The sequence below is a fragment of the Salvia splendens genome, chromosome 3, assembly GCF_004379255.2.
Source record: "Salvia splendens isolate huo1 chromosome 3, SspV2, whole genome shotgun sequence".
In the NCBI taxonomy this organism is placed as follows: Eukaryota; Viridiplantae; Streptophyta; class Magnoliopsida; order Lamiales; family Lamiaceae; genus Salvia; species Salvia splendens.
The window spans coordinates 3135757-3157155 of NC_056034.1; the positions used below are offsets into that span (position 1 = coordinate 3135757).

Genomic DNA, 21399 nt, shown 5'->3' on the forward strand with positions numbered 1-21399 from the left:
ATCCTGTCCACATTAATTAAGAAAAGTTTAGATGAATTATTAAAAGGATTCAAAAATCACTTGGAATGTTTAATTTTATGAAATTGAATAATATAGAATCAATCAACCTTCAGAATAGATGAGAATAGTATATCTATTTTTTACAAATTGATTCCGCAAAAGTGAGAAATCATGAATTAAATTAAATTAATCAAGATAAAATGAAGTTATGAGATTAATAACTTATTTAATCTCATATTGGCAAAATATCCTTCTTAAAACTTGCATTTAAGAGGCTAAATTATTGTGTATAGTTATAGTTCACAAGAGATGGCCATAAAAGCTCACACGTGTGTCACTGCCGCCGGCCCGCCTCGCCTCGCCTCGCCGAGGCCAGTGCCACAAGCCGGGGCCTTGGGCTTTATCCAAGTCAAGCTTAATCTTTTTGAACCACATAAATAAACCAAATTAAAACGTTTTAATCCTATTAAACCAAACCTTAACAATTGACTTTGGTTATTACTTTCAATTCCTTTGGTTAACTAACTGTATTTCTTCTTGGCTTGGACGTTATTTCAACCGCCCCTAATAAACCTTAACATTAACAATTGTTTTGGTTTTTCATCGTAAACATTGTATGCCCCAATGGAAGAGTTGAGTAGCATATTAATACAGTTCATGCAATTGCAACAATTGGTTTAGTGGATATATATCAAAAATATTTTTGGAAGGTCGCAATTAATAGTGGTTTAAGTATATATAATTCTTGAAACCCGTATCGTGTTTCAAATCTTCAATCTTGCATTGAAATTATATAGTAGTCTCTTTAGAATAAGATAACTTATAAGAGATTACATAAAATAATTATTTTTTAAAAATAACCTCATTTCTAAATAAATATGCACGTTAAACTTAAAGTTTAAAATTTCTTTTATTATTTACTACTCATATAAAGTTTCACGACAACTAACAATAAAATCACTTAGTAATCGAGATTAGGACAAATAAGTGTATACATTATAAAAAAGTTCGAATACTTGAACTTGGTAATTAGTAGTATCAGCAAATATTATCAAACTAGTTTATAATCTATGTTTGAGGTGGATAGAGTGCATATATAACGTAAACAAGTCAATTATATGGAATCTCGCCTTCTGCATGCCCGCCGCATGGGGATCTAGTCATGTCCTGTTTCCTATCGTGGATAGGCACACCTTTTCAAAACTTTGACAAGAATTTATGGAGTGTTCTCTTCGGTGTGATCTCGTGGTCTATCTGGTGGCTCAGAAATAAAGTCATTTTCGAAAAGATGGAATAGGGAGAAGGAGCTAATTCCATGGAGATTGGGTTGATGGACTAAAGGGCGATACCCAGAATTTCCTTATTTAGCAAATGAGCCAGAATTTGGCTGAAGTGATGAACGGTCGGAGTTTTTGCACGCGTGTCGTTTGCGCATGTCCCTTCCTATTCAACAAGATTTATAAGTTCCCACTTTCCAAAATACTATTAATTAGCATATGGTAAGTTAGGGTGTCGAACCCACGTGGAACGGTAGCATCCATTATGTATTTTCACACTTAGAAAGGTTTTGGTGATGCCGCCACGCTCTAAATTGGAGGTGGGAACTAAACTACGAAATATAAATAACACTTAAGCTAAGATTGTGAACTAAAAGTGATAATAGCATGCAATATGACAATTAAACTGGAACGCAGACTGGGCAATCTGATAAATTGCCCAACTTGGAAGAGAATATTTTTTGTACTCGACGAAAATAAGAACTCTTCTGAAATAAAAACAGAGCAGCATTTTACACGAATATTACTAAGTTCAGAAAGCAAAAGAGACTAAGTTAAAAGACTAAGGAAAATAAACTAAGTAAGTGTTGGCTCCTAAAAGAAAGTTAGAAAACTAGGATAGTGACATTCAAAAGGTTGTCTAAGGTTGTCTATAACTTAACTGAGCTAATTAGCTGCCAAAAGTGAAAAGGAAGCATGTACTAGTTATCTCCTAAACCCTATTATCCAAGGTGTAAAACCAATGGATAAAAGCCTATAACTAATGGACAAAGAACTTGACTTCTAAAAGCTGATCTTAGGCTCCTAATTCTACATTAAGACCATCCACAATGCCGCCCAGCCGAGCACCGGCGCTGGGCGGTCCGCTCGGCGCTATTGCAGCGCCCGGATCGCCCAGCGCACCGCCTAGCGCGAAATTTAAATTTTTTTTTCCCGAAACACTATATATACGCGCTTTGCTCATCATTTTCATTCGCACCACTTGTTTTTAAATTAATGTATTTTTTTAAATTATTGTACTTTTTAAATTTTTTAATATTATTATTAAACTTTTCCCGTATATGTCTCGTAAATTAAATTTCGTATATTGTGTGATTGTTAATTATTTCATTTTGTATATATTTGTTAATAGTGATGTGGATATTATGTGGCTAGGCTATGGCTGGGCTATTTGCTTGTTTTGATGATGTGACAGGAGGATTTTTAGTACTGATGATGTGACAGTGGCTAGGCTATGACTGGGCTATTGTTGGGCTATTCCTATTGTGGATGGTCTAAAGGCACATAAATTAAGTAAAAGGAATGACTAATTGGCTGCTACACAACTAATCATGCTAGAGAAACACAAAATCAACAAGTAAACTACCTAAACATGCATTGAAAGCACCAAATGAAAAGCTGAAAATGAAAGCACTTAAACATGATGAAAAAAGATGCTTAAAAACAACAACAATGAAGGATGAATAACAAGGCAAGAAATTAAACAACAAACGTTACACTTAAAAAACATGCTAAACTAATTAATCTAGGTGATTTAAGCTCTAAACAAGAACACAACTTTTTTTTTCTTTTCATCTCGAAAATTTCGAAATCAACAACTAACTAAAATAATTAAAACTGACCTAAAGACTTTGGGAAAGATTTTTACTAAGTAAGAAAGGTTTAACAAACACTAGAACAACAAGATAAAAATCGAAAATCACCAAGAGGTAAACTTTAGAGCACATTAAATACACAAACACTTAGAGCAATTACTACTTGAAACAAGCTTTTAAAACAAGAACTACAACAATAACTAAACGTGAGAAAGGTGCAAAAGAACTATAAAGTTAAGAGCAAATAACTGGAGAAAATAAATACTACTACTAAATTACTACTACTTCAACCCATGATGAACAAAGATCTTGGCAGCCTTGAGTTTGAAATCTCTCTTCTTAAGGAAGAGAGAAAAGTTTTCTAGAGAGAGAAATAGCTAAACTAAACTAAACTAAACTAAACTACTAAGTGATAAAGTGACTAGTTGGAAGGTTGAGTACTTTTAATACATATATCTAATAAAAGATATTTCCCCTTCTTTCTTACTCTCCAAGGGCTGATATAGGCATGTGTAGCAAGTGAGATGATACGATGATATATCGTATCTGCCCAATCAGCGAAGGATTCCAAGGGGGAGGATCGTTCGCGGAGGTGGTATGTGGAGAGAGGCATATAGCTAGGGCGGCTGAAGTAATTTATCAGGTTTTTTGCACCTAAGGACGGATATAGAAGCAACTGAAGCAATGGGAAAGACTGAGATATAAAAGTAAAATTGATAGATTGAATTATTAGTGTTGTAGTATTTAGTTTGATTGATTATTGTGCAGACTAATGTAAAGTCCAACTGTCTGGTTCCTCAGTGATTATTTCTCCATATCAATGCTTGTGATTAATTTACAGTAGTTTTCTCTGTTGAAGTATACAACGAATATGAAATAAAATAGAATCGGAGAATAACTGAGATACAACCTATAAACATTCTTTTCACTATATTTGTTTAACATCAACGGCTTACGCATGTAGCGTGGTAATCCTCAACCACCTCGAAAAGGGTAATTAATGTATTTCTACTAATCTAAAAAAAATGAATGCTGCCAATTTGGCTGGACAAAAGAATAATTTCCCTGCGACCCCAACTGCGGAGAAACTTGGAACAAACGAAAAAACAACATATAAAGAATAATTTCTTCTGATTTATAGAAACAAAAATTGAACAGGTTCAGACGAATTTACATTATGTGATGTCCAACCCCCCCTCATCTTGGTTCCACTGCCTCACTTGTGTAAAAATTGGAAGGCATGATGCTCAAGAAGTTCTGGTGCTGGGCTCACGTCTAAGAAATCCTTTATGTCAATGGAGTTGGAAAGATCGTCCACCGAGAACGGGATGCTGCATTTGCATACATAGCCATGTGGTTTGATTTGATTAGCACAGCAGGGAGAAACCAGTTAACCACATGCAGCATAACATCTTTATTTCAACGCCGAAATACATAACGAAACAATATACATAAAACCACAGGTCAAAACTTTACAACTATGTTGTTGTGGTCGTTCAAATGAGATATCAGATGGCACTCAGTGTATAAGATTTCAACAAATAATTAACTGCATCATCAATCAAAATTAACAGCATATACAAATATGCTTTTACCTTTACTTTTAACAATCCAGAGGATTTATAACAAGACTCATATTGTCCTTGTACAATCTGGATGACCAGTACCAGATTCAATTTGAAGTCCTATCTATGTACAGACAATAATCCTCTACCAGAAATAATGGATTATGCTGAAAAACCTTAGGAATAGAAGCAAATAATTAAAAATAATCAACTATACCTACAGTAAAAGACATTAGTAGTAATAAATAATTGACTTCCTATGGTTGGACTTCTAGAAACACACGGTCCTTATATCAAGCTAATTATTTAAGAAAAACAGTAAGTTACCTGGAACTGTCATCCAACAGGAATGAACTGCCACCTGAAGTGCTCGACTCCTCTGTCATTAGCACCCTCATACTGGCTATAACCTGTAATTGAAGTCAAAAACAGATTCACTCTAATTAGAATGCCAGCAAGATGATAGGGGCATGTAGAAGACAATGAAAATTGACTTACTTCAGGGGACACACTACGAGTATTATAGTTGTCGTCCCAGTATAATGTACATATTCTGTGGAGCTGCTGCACATTCAAAATCTGAGATGCCAATGACATTCAATGTGAGATATTATTGATGATATTTCCTATATCATATTAATTTATAACACAATTCTCTGCATGAATTTTCTTGTAACCAATTCAATTATTAGTTCATTTGTTCGTTCCTTTTCTTTTGTGCTGAATCCGATGCAGAGGTCGATGACTTACAGGACACAAATCATTGGTGATTTCATCATAAGATATTCTGTACTTCTGATGTATAACCTACAGGTAGGACCAAAACAGAAGGTTGGATAAGCGCGAGCTCCAAAAGTGTACATTAAAAGATTAATAGACCTAACAGAAAGTATAGTACTTCAACAGAAATGAACTTACCAGGAACCCAACAGCTTGTCTTATGTGTTTCAGTTCATCCCAAGCCCAACCTGCATACTGAGAACCAGGAACATTTCAACAAGGTAGCAGAATAACAGATAGTCAGTTTTAGCCTTGAAAACTGAACGACTATTAATTTCACACCCATGTGGGAGTACCTCTTCTTTTGCTTGGCAGCACCACAACTCCAGCTCTGCCAATCCAGATTTGACATACTCCCCGTTGCTGAATGTACAGCACTCACGGCGTAATAGAAGGCTACAAGTAATATATTTGGACGTGATTAGTCATTAGTGATTCATAAACCCAATAGAAGTATACAAGGTCTCATACATAATAAAAGACTCCATAATCACCTGTGAAACAGTTGTACATTTATAGACGTAAATGTTTGAGCATATATCTTCTGGATGAGAACAGGAGGAACCTGAAATGGTGAATAAATATAAACATAATAAATCTTGCAAAAATAAGCATCAAAATTCAGCACAATTACAGACATACAAAATTTTCTTTCAGTATGGTCAAAAGAGAGTTAAGGCAATCGATAATCCCCTGCCAGTGATTTGTTTGAGAATCTTTGCCAAAGGATCGCCCAGATCTTAGCACATTTCCTTTATAGGTTCTTGGAGCCTGAGTAAAAAAGAGAGAACAACAAAACACTTCATATTCTGTGCTATCAACTTTCAAGTAAAGCTCACATATTATTCAATGGTCTAAATATACCTGAATGCATAAAGCAAGCAGTGAACTTAACTCCTTCTTCAAGTTGTCTCGAATAATTCCATAAATCTTCTCAACATATGCAGTGAGCTGCTGCTTGAAAAGGAGGGCAGGATACTTGGCTTCAACTTGGCGCACTGTATCCAGTGCTGCTGCAGCAGCAGCAAGGCTGACCGTTGAAGGTGAAGAACGGAAACCCTGTAAACAAAGTATTTATATTATTCAAGTCATCCAATAGTACCATCACTCATATGGAAAATTAAAAAGAAAATGAATACCATGGCCATCCTCCCAAACAGGGAGGTCGGCTTGACAGGAGTTGCAGCAGCTGTACCAGCAGGTTTTAGACTTTTTTGGAGTAAGAACAGCAAAGTAGAGGTGTTTGACAACCAGTAAGCCATATGATCATTGCTCTCTTGATCCTGCAGTCAGTTCTTGCTCAATGATATCACAACTCTTCAAAAGTAGCTAATGAAACTAGAACCAACTATTTCAGTTAAATTCTCCAACATATTCGTGAACCTAGACAGATTTTTCCTGAATAAGGCATTTACAATTAAATATGTTATAGAATGTGAGTATCCCACATCGGTTGTGTGACATAGTCTAGCTTGGTCTCTTGTACTATATATATGTGGCCTATGTTGAGTAATGAAATATACACCTACCACTCTTCTCTACTATGTCTATATACTTCTCCACATATAGCTATATTTTATTGTTCTACAAAACAGATATGCCATCCACACCCCTCAACTTGACTAAAAGAAAGAGAATACTAATAATATTATTAAACCAAAAATTACCTCTACAATAGAATGAACATTAAAACTTTATTGCAAATAACACCCAATTGTGTAGGAGCGTACTAGACAATTTTGACTACACATTCAAGCAAAATGATCATCCCCCATCCCAATAAATATATCACTGAACACAAGACCACTTACCTCAATAGCTGAACCAATCATCTGAATGAGACGATCAAACACACTAGTTCGCTCTGCTTCAAATGATCTCCAGTGTAAAAGAGACTTGTATATTGTGAAAGCAGCAACAGGTTTTCCTTGACTGAATCCCACATCTTTTACCACGCATTCCATGAGAGTATCAACATCCTCCTGTATCAAAATTTGCAATTATTAAAATCCGTAGATAACAACTTATAATGTATGAGTTATGAAGAACATCTCAAAATTATAGCAAAACACACATGCTGTTGACGGTCAGATGGCGGTCTCCTTGGTTTGCTGTCAGGGGTTTCATAAGCTTTTGCTGGGGAGTGTGGTAAATCCTGTGTTAATTATGCAGTGGCCAGTAAAGATATTACAATCAAGATAAAATATATCAAAAAAGATAGACGCAGGGTGAGCTCATGCTCAATCAAATTCCATATTATTTTCCAGGAGAAAAAAGGAACAGTACATTGGTTCTGATTGTGTCACTAGCATGGTGCCCATTTTGCAATACCTGCACATAAGTTTAAGGAAATAGTCTGGATGCACACAACAGAAAGTCAATTAACCCAAACAATTAACCCACCTTGTTACCAGACTCTGATGGATGTCCTGCCACTCCTTTAGAAGCGGTCAACAAGGTTTGCTGCCGAAGAATTTTGTTCTCAGTTTCCATGTCAGAGATCTTCTCCTGAAGACTGCACCGCATAAAGAAAAAATATAATTTCGCAATATATTTATGTACGCAAATATGATTACATGGCTTTGCTCCAAAAGAATAGAAGCCTGACGCAAAGAATATCTAATTTTGACACAATATAACCTTGAAAAGACAGTTAAAAAATATAATTTCGCAACAAATTTATGTATGCAAATATGAGTACATGACTTTGCTGCAAAAGAATAGAAGCCTGACGAAAAGAATATCTAACTTTGACACAAATATAACCTTGAAAAGACATTTAAAATATACTAACGTGTGCATATTAGTCTTCAACTTCACTATCAATGATTCTGCGTCCATGGCTTGCTTCAACCTCTCCTCACTAAGTTTATTTGTCTCTTCATATTTCTTCTCTGTTTCAACTATTTTGGATTCCAGAGAGCTAACCAGGGCCTGCATGAGAAGATACAGCCATAAAAAAGTGGCATCACCGCATCATTCATTACTTATGAGTTATGACTGAACAGTTCAAGCACAAACATTTAGACCAGCTTACCTTAAGTTTTTCACTTTCAGCACTGAGTTTATCCATCATTTCATGATCTATCACTGGAATCTCCTGAATTACAGGGACTTGCTCAGCAGCCCTTTTTGAAACTTCCTTTTCCTTCAACAGCATGTCTTTAGTTTCTTTGAACTGTAGCTGAAGCTCTTTCAGTGCTGTTTGCAGTTTTTTGTTCTCTTTTATTTTTGCCTCTTCTAGGTCAGTCTACGGAAAGAATGCATGTGAAAAAAATCATAAAATAGGTTGACCTCAAATTTTCAAAAGAAGAAAAGAAAAGATGTCTTCAAATATATAACATACTCTCATTCGTTTCTCTAGCTGCAATCTCCAAGTCAATTCTTCAACTTGCTTCTCTAATTTGTTCTTGGCAGCTTGCAGAGCACCAGTTTCTCGTGCAGCCTGAATACAAGAATTGATTATGAAGTGTAGCATCTAATAAAAATACAGTCGCATACATGGAGATTAAAATCCAACACGACAATTATGTTTATTGTGATATTTTCGGTTATCACTGTCACAGTTATAAGAGAACAAATCTACACATGGCATATTTCAATAGACTAGGGAGAAGCAAGTTCCCCCCATTGGTTTAATTATCTTTTTCATTTTTATTATAGTTTTATGTTAATGTTTTGGTTGGGGGGGTGTTGATTACCATCTTCATTTTCCGCAGTTCTCCACGAGCAACCTTTGACCTCCATGCACATTGTGTGGTGATTGCAGCTTTTTTCAGCTTTGTATATTCTAAACGAGCTAATAACTTGCGGCTATGACTCTGCAATCATTAATGTCATCCATCAAATCCAAATGTGGAATGAAAATGAAAATTGATTTGCCCAAACAAACCAAAAATGAAAATAACAACTATATCTCAGGTGATTGTCATGAGTTAAGATACCTGGATCACAATAGCAGCTCTCGTCTCCCATCTATGATGGAGTTCATTACGAGCAGCCATTGCACGCATTCCAGTTTGAATGCAAAGGGCAGAAGAGCATATTTCTCGGAATGCTTTGCTCGCAAGATGCATCCGCAAATATTTCTGTATACTACGAGAAGCAACTTCTCGACGCATGCTTTCATAAACATGCCTTGTAAGTTCTCCTGGGGTAAGAAATATAGAATTTCACATGTAAGATCTTAAATATTGTGGTTTGTTATAATAGTGTCTAGTCAGAAACCAAAAACTAAAGGCTACCTCTGCATACAGATTGAATAAGTGTTGTAGACCGACGAATTAATATGAAGCTCTTACGAGCCATATAAGAACGAACTTTCCGCTGGATTATGCTTGCTGATCTTCCCAACACCTCAGTCCTCCGAGCATCCAGCTCGGCCATCTGCCCAGCCCTCAAAAACACTTTTGTTTTACCAATCTGCAAAAGCAAACTGAATTAGAGATGGTTGCATTCCACATTAAGAATTATATAATTTATGTTTAACATGAATAAAAGCAATTGTACATGCAAGGGGTATTTAGCATGCATCCCAAAAAACGAAAATGGGCATACAAGAATGAGACCTGTTGAAGTCCACATGGCACATTTTTATGATAGATCAACTTAAAAACTGAAGAATAAGAACAAAATATACACATCCATTACAAATCAAATTGGATGCACAGTGAAAAACAGAGGTATGCATGAAAAGTCACAGATATCTCCATATGACACAGTTTTATGGTCAATCAACTAAAAAAGACATGTATTTATGGATAGTGCATACTCCAATATAACATATTATTGTACATGTACTATGTTTAAGGTAATGCTGAGGAGGAAGGCTTAGTGACAGATGCAGCAGCGGGCATCAAAATACAAGCAGCGAACTTGAGTGCAGCATCAAGAATATTGTTTTAGCTGGAGATAATTATCTGTATGTTACTTTCTATATTCTCAACTTATTTAGATGGCTGTGTATGATAGGTAGAATTTTATCTTTAGAATTTTATCTTTAGAATTTTATCACGGAGTCTTTGTACTTGTACTGTACACAGAAACATGTTATTCAATATTATTCTCTTTTACGATTTCTTCCCTGATGTGAGAAAAGCATATTGATCCTAAAGTCTCATATACAGTGTGTCACGAACAGTGCAAGCTGAGGTCAAAAGGAAGTACGAAAAGCTAATTTTGAGCTTTCAATAGAATCCACAAAAAATCTCACCTTCTTGCTAAAACCACCAAATTATACAGTAAACCTAATATCAAACATTACAATCAAAATGCCTAACTGCTTTACATGTCTTCACATCTTTTTCAACTTTATTATGGAACGAATGCATATACGGGTTATAATAAATCAACAATGCTACTAATAATCACTCTTGTACTGAATTTCTCATTCCACATTTGATCCTATGAGAAGCTAGGTGAAAATGGTATAATCTATTTTTTTGTATATACACGGTACATACAAACTTATTATCATCAGATGAAGGGAATTTTAGTGAGGGTCCACGAAAAATAGTCATATTTTTCCATTTTGGGTCGCCCACCAAAATTAGTCTCTATATATTTATAGTAAGTTTTTTCTCTCTAATAAGGTGAGTCCTATTTCCCAATAACAACACTTCAACCAATTTTTTTCTCTATCTCTCTCTTACTTTACCAATTTTGTATTAAAACTCGTGCCGTCCCCAACTAAGACTACTTTTTGTGGACGGAGGTAGTATGCCATAAGCAGAAAAGTTTTCCAAATGGTTTAGTGAGGAACTGAAAACCCCCTATTGGAGGAATGGTTCAGTACCTGATATCCATCAAGTCCTACTTTCTCCAAAAGTTTCTTGCAAGCAGCCGCCTCACCGGAACTATCAGCCTCCTCACCAGAACTATCATAAATAAAATGTAAGTGAAAAGGCCAACATCCATGACTATGATGGGGGAGAGGTAAAATCATGGAAAACCCTATAATACCTTCCTTTTAAGACTTCGGGTGCGAGGATGCCAAAGCGATGTACAAATTCACCGAATAGTCGTTTAGTAGGATACCCAGCACAGCTGATCCTAATTGCTTCCATAACACCCTGGTTTGAGAGGCAACTATTCATATATAAAACCAAGTTTGCACAAACCAAGAAACCAACAAATAGAATTAAAACAAGTATTACCCCACATCGCAGTTGTTGCAGGACATTATGATTCTCAAATATTGCAGGCTTAAGAAGGTTGTTTGGCTTCACACAACGAATATAATGAGGTTCAGTTGAACTCAAAGTTTCAAGAAGAGATTGTAATTGTAGCTGCGAGAAGAATCAACGGAAGAAAACTTAGCATCTTAATGTTACAAACAAAAAGGATGAGACTCAAAAATGGAAATTAAATAAATAAATAAAGCAATTTGATACCTTAAATCTTGAGCCAATAGAAGAGAATTTTGACTGTTTAGAGGACTCCTCATCTGATACTAGGAACAGGCCCGAAACAAAGGAACATTCAGAAGCATTCAGGAGCGCCTGATGCTCCCCAATTACATAATCCTTGTTTTTGTCCAGAAACAACTCAGTTTGATAGGTTACCTGACAAAAAATACTTTCTTGTAAACCAGAACTTCACCAGAGTCTTGCTCAGTGAATCCGCACACATTTTCACGTAAAATGCTTAGGAACACATAGTTGAAACTCACATCACCAGCGTAATGGCAAATGGTAAAATCTGAACGAGCTAACTTGGGCTTGCTGAAGCGTTTATGGCTCTTAAACTCCCGGTACAGACTTTCAGCAAATGTTTCATGAGTTGAACGAGGCAGCATGCTGCAAGACAGACAAAGAAGGAATTATTATTATCTGCAGTAACAGGTCAATGAATATTTAAAAGAGTCCCTATAAGATATAAAGTATACCAGGCTTGATCAAGAAGTGCAATAATGCCACCCCTCTTCTGCAAAATTCAAAGAATATCCATGCATATTAGGGAACGAGTTTACGTGAGTAGACTATAGAGCAGTGTTGGAATCAATAATATCAAAATTTCTATCTAAAATGTAAGAGATTTTCATAAACATAAACTATTCTAGAAATTTCCGAACATGTGTCATGTGAAATACTTTTACTTTCTTTCAAAATATAAAACATCTTCCTAACTGACGGCACGTCCTTATTAACAAAAACATAGTTAGCAATAGCATTTAGCAATTACCTGGAGAAAACCACAACAAAGAATATATGAATAAATGCAACAGCTTATAAGCAAGTAAATGAACATCTCGGAACAAAAATTGTATATTTAGTAGTAGCAAAATAAACTCAACCTTCTCAATCATATCTAAAATATCTTGATTGTCAATGAACTCAATATAGCTCCAATTTATTTCTTCTCTTGTATACTCTTCTTGCTCCATTTTGAAAACATGCTGAAAAGTAAGGTACAGCAGATAAATATGTTGAGTAAAAATATCAATAAGCACAGAAAAAAAAAAGAATTAGCTACCTGGTTAAAGTGCTGCTGAAGCTTCTCATTAGTCAAGTTTATGCAAAATTGTTCGAAGCTGAAGAGGTAAAAAAGTATATACTTAAGATAAAGATACAGAGAAAATAGTTGTACTTAACCACATTGTTGGTCAAAGAAACACTGCATTTAAGCAACTATTTAAAAGGTTCAAAAGTCAAAACTAAGCATCGTCCAATGAACATATAGTGGTCTTCTCGACTACCCTATCCAAAATGGTAAAGCTTCCAGAAAATACACAAGTAAACCCCTCACTAAACAACCTACTGACCAGGACATACTATGAAACCATCATCATCACATAATATAATAAGAGAATCAGAAACCTAATATGAACCACAAATCCACATCCTAATCCCCCAACCATCCCTAATCTCCAGATTCAACAGTTTCTTTTGTTACAGTAAAATCAAGAAACCAAATAGCTCTTAAATGATTTGCCATGAGCATTATGTATGGCACACCACTAGCATAAAGAGAGGAACCAATATTCAGGTACATATTTTTGGAGCAGCATTTATTATCATGGATTTATATTTTGTAAGCAACAGAGGTATATCATTATGGGTTCTACATTTTCAGGAGAAACTATGACTTCAAATAAAGAAGCTACAAAATAACAAAAGATAGGATATACAGTAAGTAAGACTGCCTTGGCCTCCAGTTGTGTGTGCTCTGTGTGGTATCTAAGATATTGATCATTCAGTTGAAAAAATGTAGAAACAAAAAAAGACACAATCTCGCTTAAAATATTCCCAGTTGTCTCAACCCACTCTCACTTGAAATACCCTCTTCAATTTTTGGACCCCCAAAAACCTATATAAACCCTGTATCATCAAAGCTCAAACATGTATCATCACTCCAATTGGACCCACCATTCACCTTATTCTTTATTTACATCCACGAAGTTACAATGAGGCCCACATATGCATGATAGAAAAGGTATGACAAATTCTTGTTTCTAAACCAGTAAAAATTGTCAATCAAGACTGTTCCTTTCCACACAAAAAGCAAAAACAAACACATACACTTACTGGAAGTATCAAATACTATAAATAAAGGCTAAAATGAAAGCACAACGCCACAATTTTAGAGGCAATAAACCCTGAGTAACTTTCTTTCTGACGCCCACCACAGTACCACCCTAGTGACTAATGAGAAAGACAGGGACTGGTCGGAATCAACTAAAACTATGCTACTTTTGGCTAGTGGGTACATCTCAGTTAAACTGACGAAATGGATCAGACAAGGTCAACAATGAAGACACAGCGTACCAGTTAAGCACCTGTTAGTCTTGAAACTCTCAAATCCATAAATATCCAGCACCCCTATTAAATACTTCGAATTTTTATCTTGGCCAATTGAAATATTAATGGTGTCAACAAGCCTGCAGATAATGGTAAAAGATAGTAAGTATCATTGTCAACAAATCTGAGTAAGAAGGACATGCCCCACCCATTTAAGGTCTCTTATTGATGCTTGTCTCTTTAAAAACAGAGGTGACACTTACCAGTCAAACAGCCTTGAGTAGACAACTTTGGCCAAAGCATCTCTCCTAGAAGCAGCGGTCTTTGGATCCACATCCGTAATTATGGACTCATCACGAGTCGTAATAACTTTCTTGCAAAGCGAGTCCTCCAAAGCTTTCGCATCACACCTACAAAATGCTGTTGCTTAAAAGAAGAAAATCCCGGATGAAAAATAAAAATCGAAGTGATAACTCATCCTGTCAGTTAAAGGCTTAAAGAAGGGGAATTACATGAAAAGTTCAGCAGATGTTCTTAAATGAAACCAAGACTTTTCATCTTTAGGCGTGGATGAGTCAATTTCTTTTCCCTTAGCAAATTCAATGTTCCCAAGGTGGAGAATTGCAGCAATGACTCGAAATATGGCATCCTGTAACATTAATTTAAGAGAAGGACGAAAGAGTAGAGTCAAATATAGCACATATTAAATAAATAGTATGTCATCTTAAAACACTCAGGTTAATTAATACCTGTTCCTGAACACTGATTCCCACAGTATCCATTGCTTTCCTTGTTGCTATATATTCTTTGGCATCATCAACTCCATCAAGCTCATAGCAATTTGTCTGGTTCAAATAATGAAATGTTCTTGGGTTTCCCAATTTGTACTTTTGAACTTCCTGAGAATGTTGGAAGCAAATGGGATCTAATCATCAAAAACATTGAGCTCCAAGCGAACATCAATAAAAGATTGGTTGGGTACCTGTTACTCCCTCCGTCCCTGAAATTTTGTCACATTTTTCCATTTTTGTCCATCCCACAAAATTGTCACATTTCACTTTTTACCATTTTGGGTAATAGAACCCACATTCCACTAACTTATTCCCACTCAAATTTTATTATAAAACTAATACTTTAAAAGTAGGACTCACATCCTACCAACTTTTTCAACTAACTTTCCATTACATTGCTTAAAACCCGTGCCCGGTCAAACTGTGACAATATTTAATGGACGGAGGGAGTAATATAAACAAGATTATCAAGCTTTACATTTTAGTACAAAATCATGAAATATGGCAAGGGGACGTAACAACAACCATAATGGTCCAATTACCTCTTGTGGTGCAGCACACAGCATATAGAAACAGTGATAGTTTCTCTCAGGATCAGACAATTGACAAACACGAGATCTTTCAAGCAAATATGTTCTGACAGCAGCACCAGAGATTCTACCACTTTGATCAAACTGAAGTTCGACAAACTTACCGAAACGACTACAATTTACATCATGGGTGCATAAGTGATTAGTTGCAATGATGCATAAAATAAAAGTTGCATATTGCACAAAATAGAGACCAATAGAATATCAGTACCTTGAATTATTATTTCTAACTGTCTTTGCATTACCAAATGCCTCAAGAACAGGATTTGACTGCAAGAAAAATCATCAAATATATGCAACAATGATGAGGTCACACGCTCAGACACCAAAACCAGGATCATTACAACCATTATTGGTGCATCAAACATGATGAAGCAGTTATTACCTCAAGAACTTGTTGCTCTACTGACCTTCCTTCTCCCGCAGATCGTCCTCCCATGTAAGCAAGGTATCGCATAAGCAACTTTGTGCTTTCTGTTTTACCTGCCCCACTCTCACCGCTAACCAAAATTGCTTGACTCTTTCCATCATTTATCATAAGCCTGCTCGTAAATTGGTCTTGTCAATAATGAGATACATCAATGGACAAGCTGTCATCAATCAAAGCACTGCACACCTGTAAGCAGCATCTGCAACAGCGAATGGATGTGGACTGAGCTCACCGAAGGCTGCTCCTTTATATTGTGCCATCATATGACTATCATAGAGATGAGGCAATCTTTGAAATGGATTAACAGCAATCAATATACTGCCAGTGTATGTCTGAAGAGTGAGAAAATTGGTTTCAATTATACTGGGCAAGCTTTACCAAAGATACAACTATGGTGCAAAAATCTATCATATGATGAACAAATAAACACTGAACTCACATATATCTCGTTGATGTCATATCTAGATTTTAAATTCTGTAGAACTCCAGGTTCATGCAAATATGCTAACTTTGTCATATCATCCACCCCACAAGATGGAGAATCAGTATCTTTGGGATAGACATTAGAAGACCTAACAACAACCTGCAGAAAAAGTCAACAAGTACATTTTTATATAAATCATTAAATTAGTGGATCGAGAAATATGAAGTGTTATAAAAGAAAAGAGACGAGTTAGTTTGTTTTACTGCATGAAAAGCAATATAGACAAGAACTACGTTTCTTCAAACCAAACGAAAAAGGACAAGCAATGGGAACTAAAAATCATGATAAACAGTTCTTCCAGAAACCAACATTTTTAGATGACAAAAAACTAATGATGACTGACCGTATTCCCTGATGTACAGAGGACTGTGATGTCTTCACCATTGACTGCAACAACTTCTCCATCGATCCAGGCTTCATTAGGATCCTCCACCCAAACAAGAGAGCCCACTCCTGTAGCAGCTGAAGCAACCTACAGCATTGAACAGCATTCAGCCTTTCGAATGACTCTGACATGACACGCAATTTAACAGAATCTCTTTCACTCATTTAGAACGCTTCTATACAGTTGAAACTCACATCAAACTATGAAAGTCCATATTTTATTCTAAAAACCTGTTACCAGACTCATTAATTTATGGTTTAGGACTCGCTGCAACACAAATACTATAAACCATGAAGCCCATATTCAATTTCAAAACGCCTGTTCCAGACTCATGAAAATCAAGGTTACAAGCTGCATGCAGCATAAACATCTTCCTCTCAAATGGTTACGTTCTAGCCAACCGCATGTTGGAGAAAATTTCCATTTTTCTTCAGTTTAATGTGGATGCCAGGCATTGAACAGTTGACAAGTCAATTTACAGTTTTACAAAACGACATGGTATCAAATGAATGTACATAAAAAAATAAATTTTGAGTGCTTAAATAAATATGAAACATTCCCATACCTTGAATTGAGGTTTGCAACCAAAAGTCCAAAAGATAAGATTAATTAGATATTTTCAACGGTAAAAGAATGAGTGGGGATCAAACACATACATTCCATCTTCACTTGGAAATCCTCAAAAGATTCAAATGTACACCATTGATACACAAATTATAATCAAAACGCAAATACAACAATAAGATGGCAAACAAACTAGCATTCTAGGCAGGAGCAGCAGATCATCCCTTGCATTCGGTCAAATAGCCAAGTCATTAACGGGAAAATCAGACACAGAAGGAAACAAAATGATAAATTCAATAACAACAGATCAATTCAAGTTATCGAGAACACATAACGTTTCGCCACAATAACTCGGCACATGCCTTCAATAACAACCCAACAAATCAGAGAAAAAAAATGAATAAAAAAGATATTACTAATTCATTACCATTGTGCTGCAACAACTTCAACCAGATCAGAAACTCCAGTTCCACCTCGATCAGCGCAGCCAATCCTCAGCCAAATATCAATAAAGAAATGAACAACACTTGACAAAAACAGATCAAACACACCTCTGCAATTCCAACTTAAGAGAATGCAGAATCTAACACCAAATCACTTCAATCTACAAACTCTCTCCAACAAATTATCGCTATAATCTTTTGCACAAGCTCTTCAATTCATTCACATATGCCAGCCAAAAAATATAAATATAAATATAAATGGAGGAAAAAACTAAGATCTGACAGCAAAATGAGCTTTGTTTAGTCACCGCTCCGATTTTTCAAATGAAAAGTGGAAAAATCGAAAGAGGCGTTCAGCTTTGAATATGTATTAAGAAACAACAGAAGAGAGAGATAAATAGAAACAATATTAAACCCCTGTTTAATTAGCAGTGCAAGTAAACGAAAAGTGAATTTTTTTTATTTTTCCTTTTCTTTTTCAGAGGAAAGTCTTACTCTTCTGTCACACGTTGTTCGGGATTTGGTCTTTTTCCTGCTTTATTTGCTTATTAATTATTGAATTCTGTAATTACTGAATTACTAATTGCAATAAGCTTAATTAGCTAAAATGGTCTTAATTAAAACAGATAATTCCGTAAATACCCTTCCTATATCCTCGTTATTACGAATAGGAATTAAGACACACGCGGAAACTAATTATGTTGTTGTGGGGCCAACCCTGCCGCTGTTTACGGTTAATTGAACTCACGCGTCCCACGCCCTTCCAACTCAATGGAATATTCCTATTTTTTGAATAAATTTTGCCTCTTCTTGGAAGGCTAGTTTGGTTTTTCCATTTCTTGGTCTTTCAATTTCAATTACAAATAAACGTTTCAGCTTCAGAAAATTGTAGATTATCATTTTAAAAAACATATTCGTAATTGCTCAGTCCTATTAAAATCTTTCTAGCCTCCTTCGTGTTTAATTATGACATTATTTTTTCTATTTCATATGTCCGCATTTGATAATCAAAATCAAGCAATAAACTGTCGTTTCTGTTGTTTCCTATCGTATAAAATTTTGTAAATTTACTAGTAGATCAGTCAAAAGATAAAATGAAATTCCGACTTTGTTAATCAGATTCAAATATTGCAAATGAGAAAAATTAACCAATTATATAGCGAGTCAAGCCTTTAAAATAAGATTTTCCATATTAAGCAAAATCTGAGTTAACATTTGCTTGCACATGTTGTCCAAAGTAACTAAACATTTGGTTTTTTCCACATTTTTAGGATAATCATATGCAGTAAGTTGAATATGTTGAAAATATGCATTAAATTAAATTATGTTGTGCAATTATATTGCGTAGTGAGTTTGGTGGATTTCATATATTTTGCTAATCTGATAATTGTGATTGTCATTTTTAATTACACGAATGCTAATAGTATCAACCCCTCTAAATTGAACCATCTATCCATTTAAATATAAAAGAGTTTTCTGTCCAGAGTCTTTGTCCTAGCGGCAAGGAGCTTAGACATTATTGTATGAGGGCTCAAGTAACTTGAGCCCTCTTAACATCATTTGTAATTTTAAATATAAAAGGGTTTTCTGTTAAATTGTCTCATTAAAAAAGAAATATTTCCAAAAATAAAAATAATTACTGGTAAAAAGATAAAAATGCAATCCCCCTGACTTTATTAATTAGATTTTAATATTGCAATTAAAGTGTACTACTGTAGCAAGTCAAGCTTTAAAATTAGATTTTTCATACATTAGTAAAATCTGATTTAAAATTTACTTGTACATATAGTCCGGAGTAATTAAATATTTGGTTTTTCCCACATTTTTTGGATAATCATATGCTGATAGCTGAATATGTATTGTGTTGTATATTATATTATTTTTTAAGTATAGTGGGTTTGGTGGATTTCATATTTTTATTAATGCGATCACTGTAATTGTAATTTGGATAGCACCAGTGCAAGTAGTATCAATCCCTCAAATTGAATATAATTATCTGTATGACTTTCTATACCAAGGGGCAAGGGGCAAGCTAGACTATAATGTATGATTATAAAGGTGATAATTATGCTCTGAAAAAATTATACTCATAATTTATATTAGCAAAATGCCCATTTATATTTTTGAATTACCTTTCTCCCTTGCCTTTTATTATATTTCTTACATAAAACAATAAATATGTTAATAAATTGAAAGAACACAGAATCGAATACATCAAATATTAGCTTTGTTTCAAGGAAAAAAAATTAGTAATTCTTTATAGAATATATCTTTTTCATGCATTAGGCCGCACTACTGATCATTCGTTGAACTCAAATGTTATTGATATAAACTTAGTGTTATAAAACCTAATAATTTAATTAGATGGAATTATATTTCTAGTTTCAACTTACAATTCACCTATTCACACACACATTTGAAGTGATTTAAAATATCAACCTATTATTTTAAAAAAATCGCTCTGTCATCTTCAAAATATATATATTTTAAACTATTTTACATCATGTCCATCTTCAAAACCTAGTTTTTTTTTTATTAATTTATATCATGTCCATTTTCGTATATCGTGTGTAAATGTATTTGTGACTAGTAAAAGCAATCAGTATAATATCTGTACTATTGTATTATTGCCTTTTGCCTATATATGTATTATGCATATAATTGTTACATATTTATGATGCTTTAGAATAACAATTATCTAATTGACCCATAGTATTTAATTACAATATCATGCAGTATCTCTTGTTTTAGTAAATCATATAAGCATGTACACGTGAATGGGTTACTTGCTAAATAATGGAATACTTAATACTTTGACCTCATATGTATTTTAACATGGAGTTTAAGAGTATGTTTCGTCCAAGTGATTTCTATACTCAAATTGTTTGGGTTTCCAATAAATACAATTGGAGATTTTCGTTAAATGGGTTGAATAAATAAGATTATTATGATAAAGTGGGATTGGATTATATATTTTCATTAATTCTTTGGATTAGTTAATTATTATGTGTGATAAACTGGAGACTTATGAGAGAGAAGCAAAAAAGAAAATAAACAGATTTTGGTCATAATCTAGCAAAAATTCATATATGAGTAGGGGCATACCCATCTTACAGTTGTAGAGGGACTTAAATTTAAGAAATAGATAAAGAAAAATACAGTAGTACTGATAAAAGAAGAAAAAAATCAAAATGAGAAACAGAAAGTACCAAAAATAATTCAAAAAGTTATAACATAAATTTAGTTTTAAGTTATTAATATTGTACTACTAGTTTTAAAGTGTATTAAACATATAATTGGGTATAATTTTAGGATGATATATATACTCATATATACTCATTCAATTATAGGAACAAATTTTAGCATCCACATCCATGTTCTACACAGATAATATGCTCTTCATCATTCATGGGTCCGATCCCACATTTATTTATATTTTATTCTTTGTCCTTAACTAAGGCACAATACCAACAATTATGATCTTCACTATTCATGGGTTGGCATTATTCTATTATTCAATTTAAAAACTACAATTACTAAAAACATTTTCTTAATAATAAAAGTTAATTAAAAATACCCAAAAATAACATTAAAAATACCAAAAAAAAATAAATTTTACTAATTTAAATCCTAAAATTTAAGAGTAGATAATGTAAAGTAAAAATTAAAGATCACATTAAAAATTACTCCCTCCGCCCCACTCAAGATGTACACATTCTTAAGTGGCATGAGATTTTAGGAGGAGTTGTTAGGTGAA

General features: G+C 34.5%; 1 pseudogene; it reads right to left on the reverse strand.

The window, feature by feature from the left end:
• Positions 1–3767: 3767 nt before the first annotated feature.
• Positions 3768–16731, reverse strand: LOC121794386 (annotated as a pseudogene).
• Between the last annotated feature and the right edge of the window lie 4668 nt (positions 16732–21399).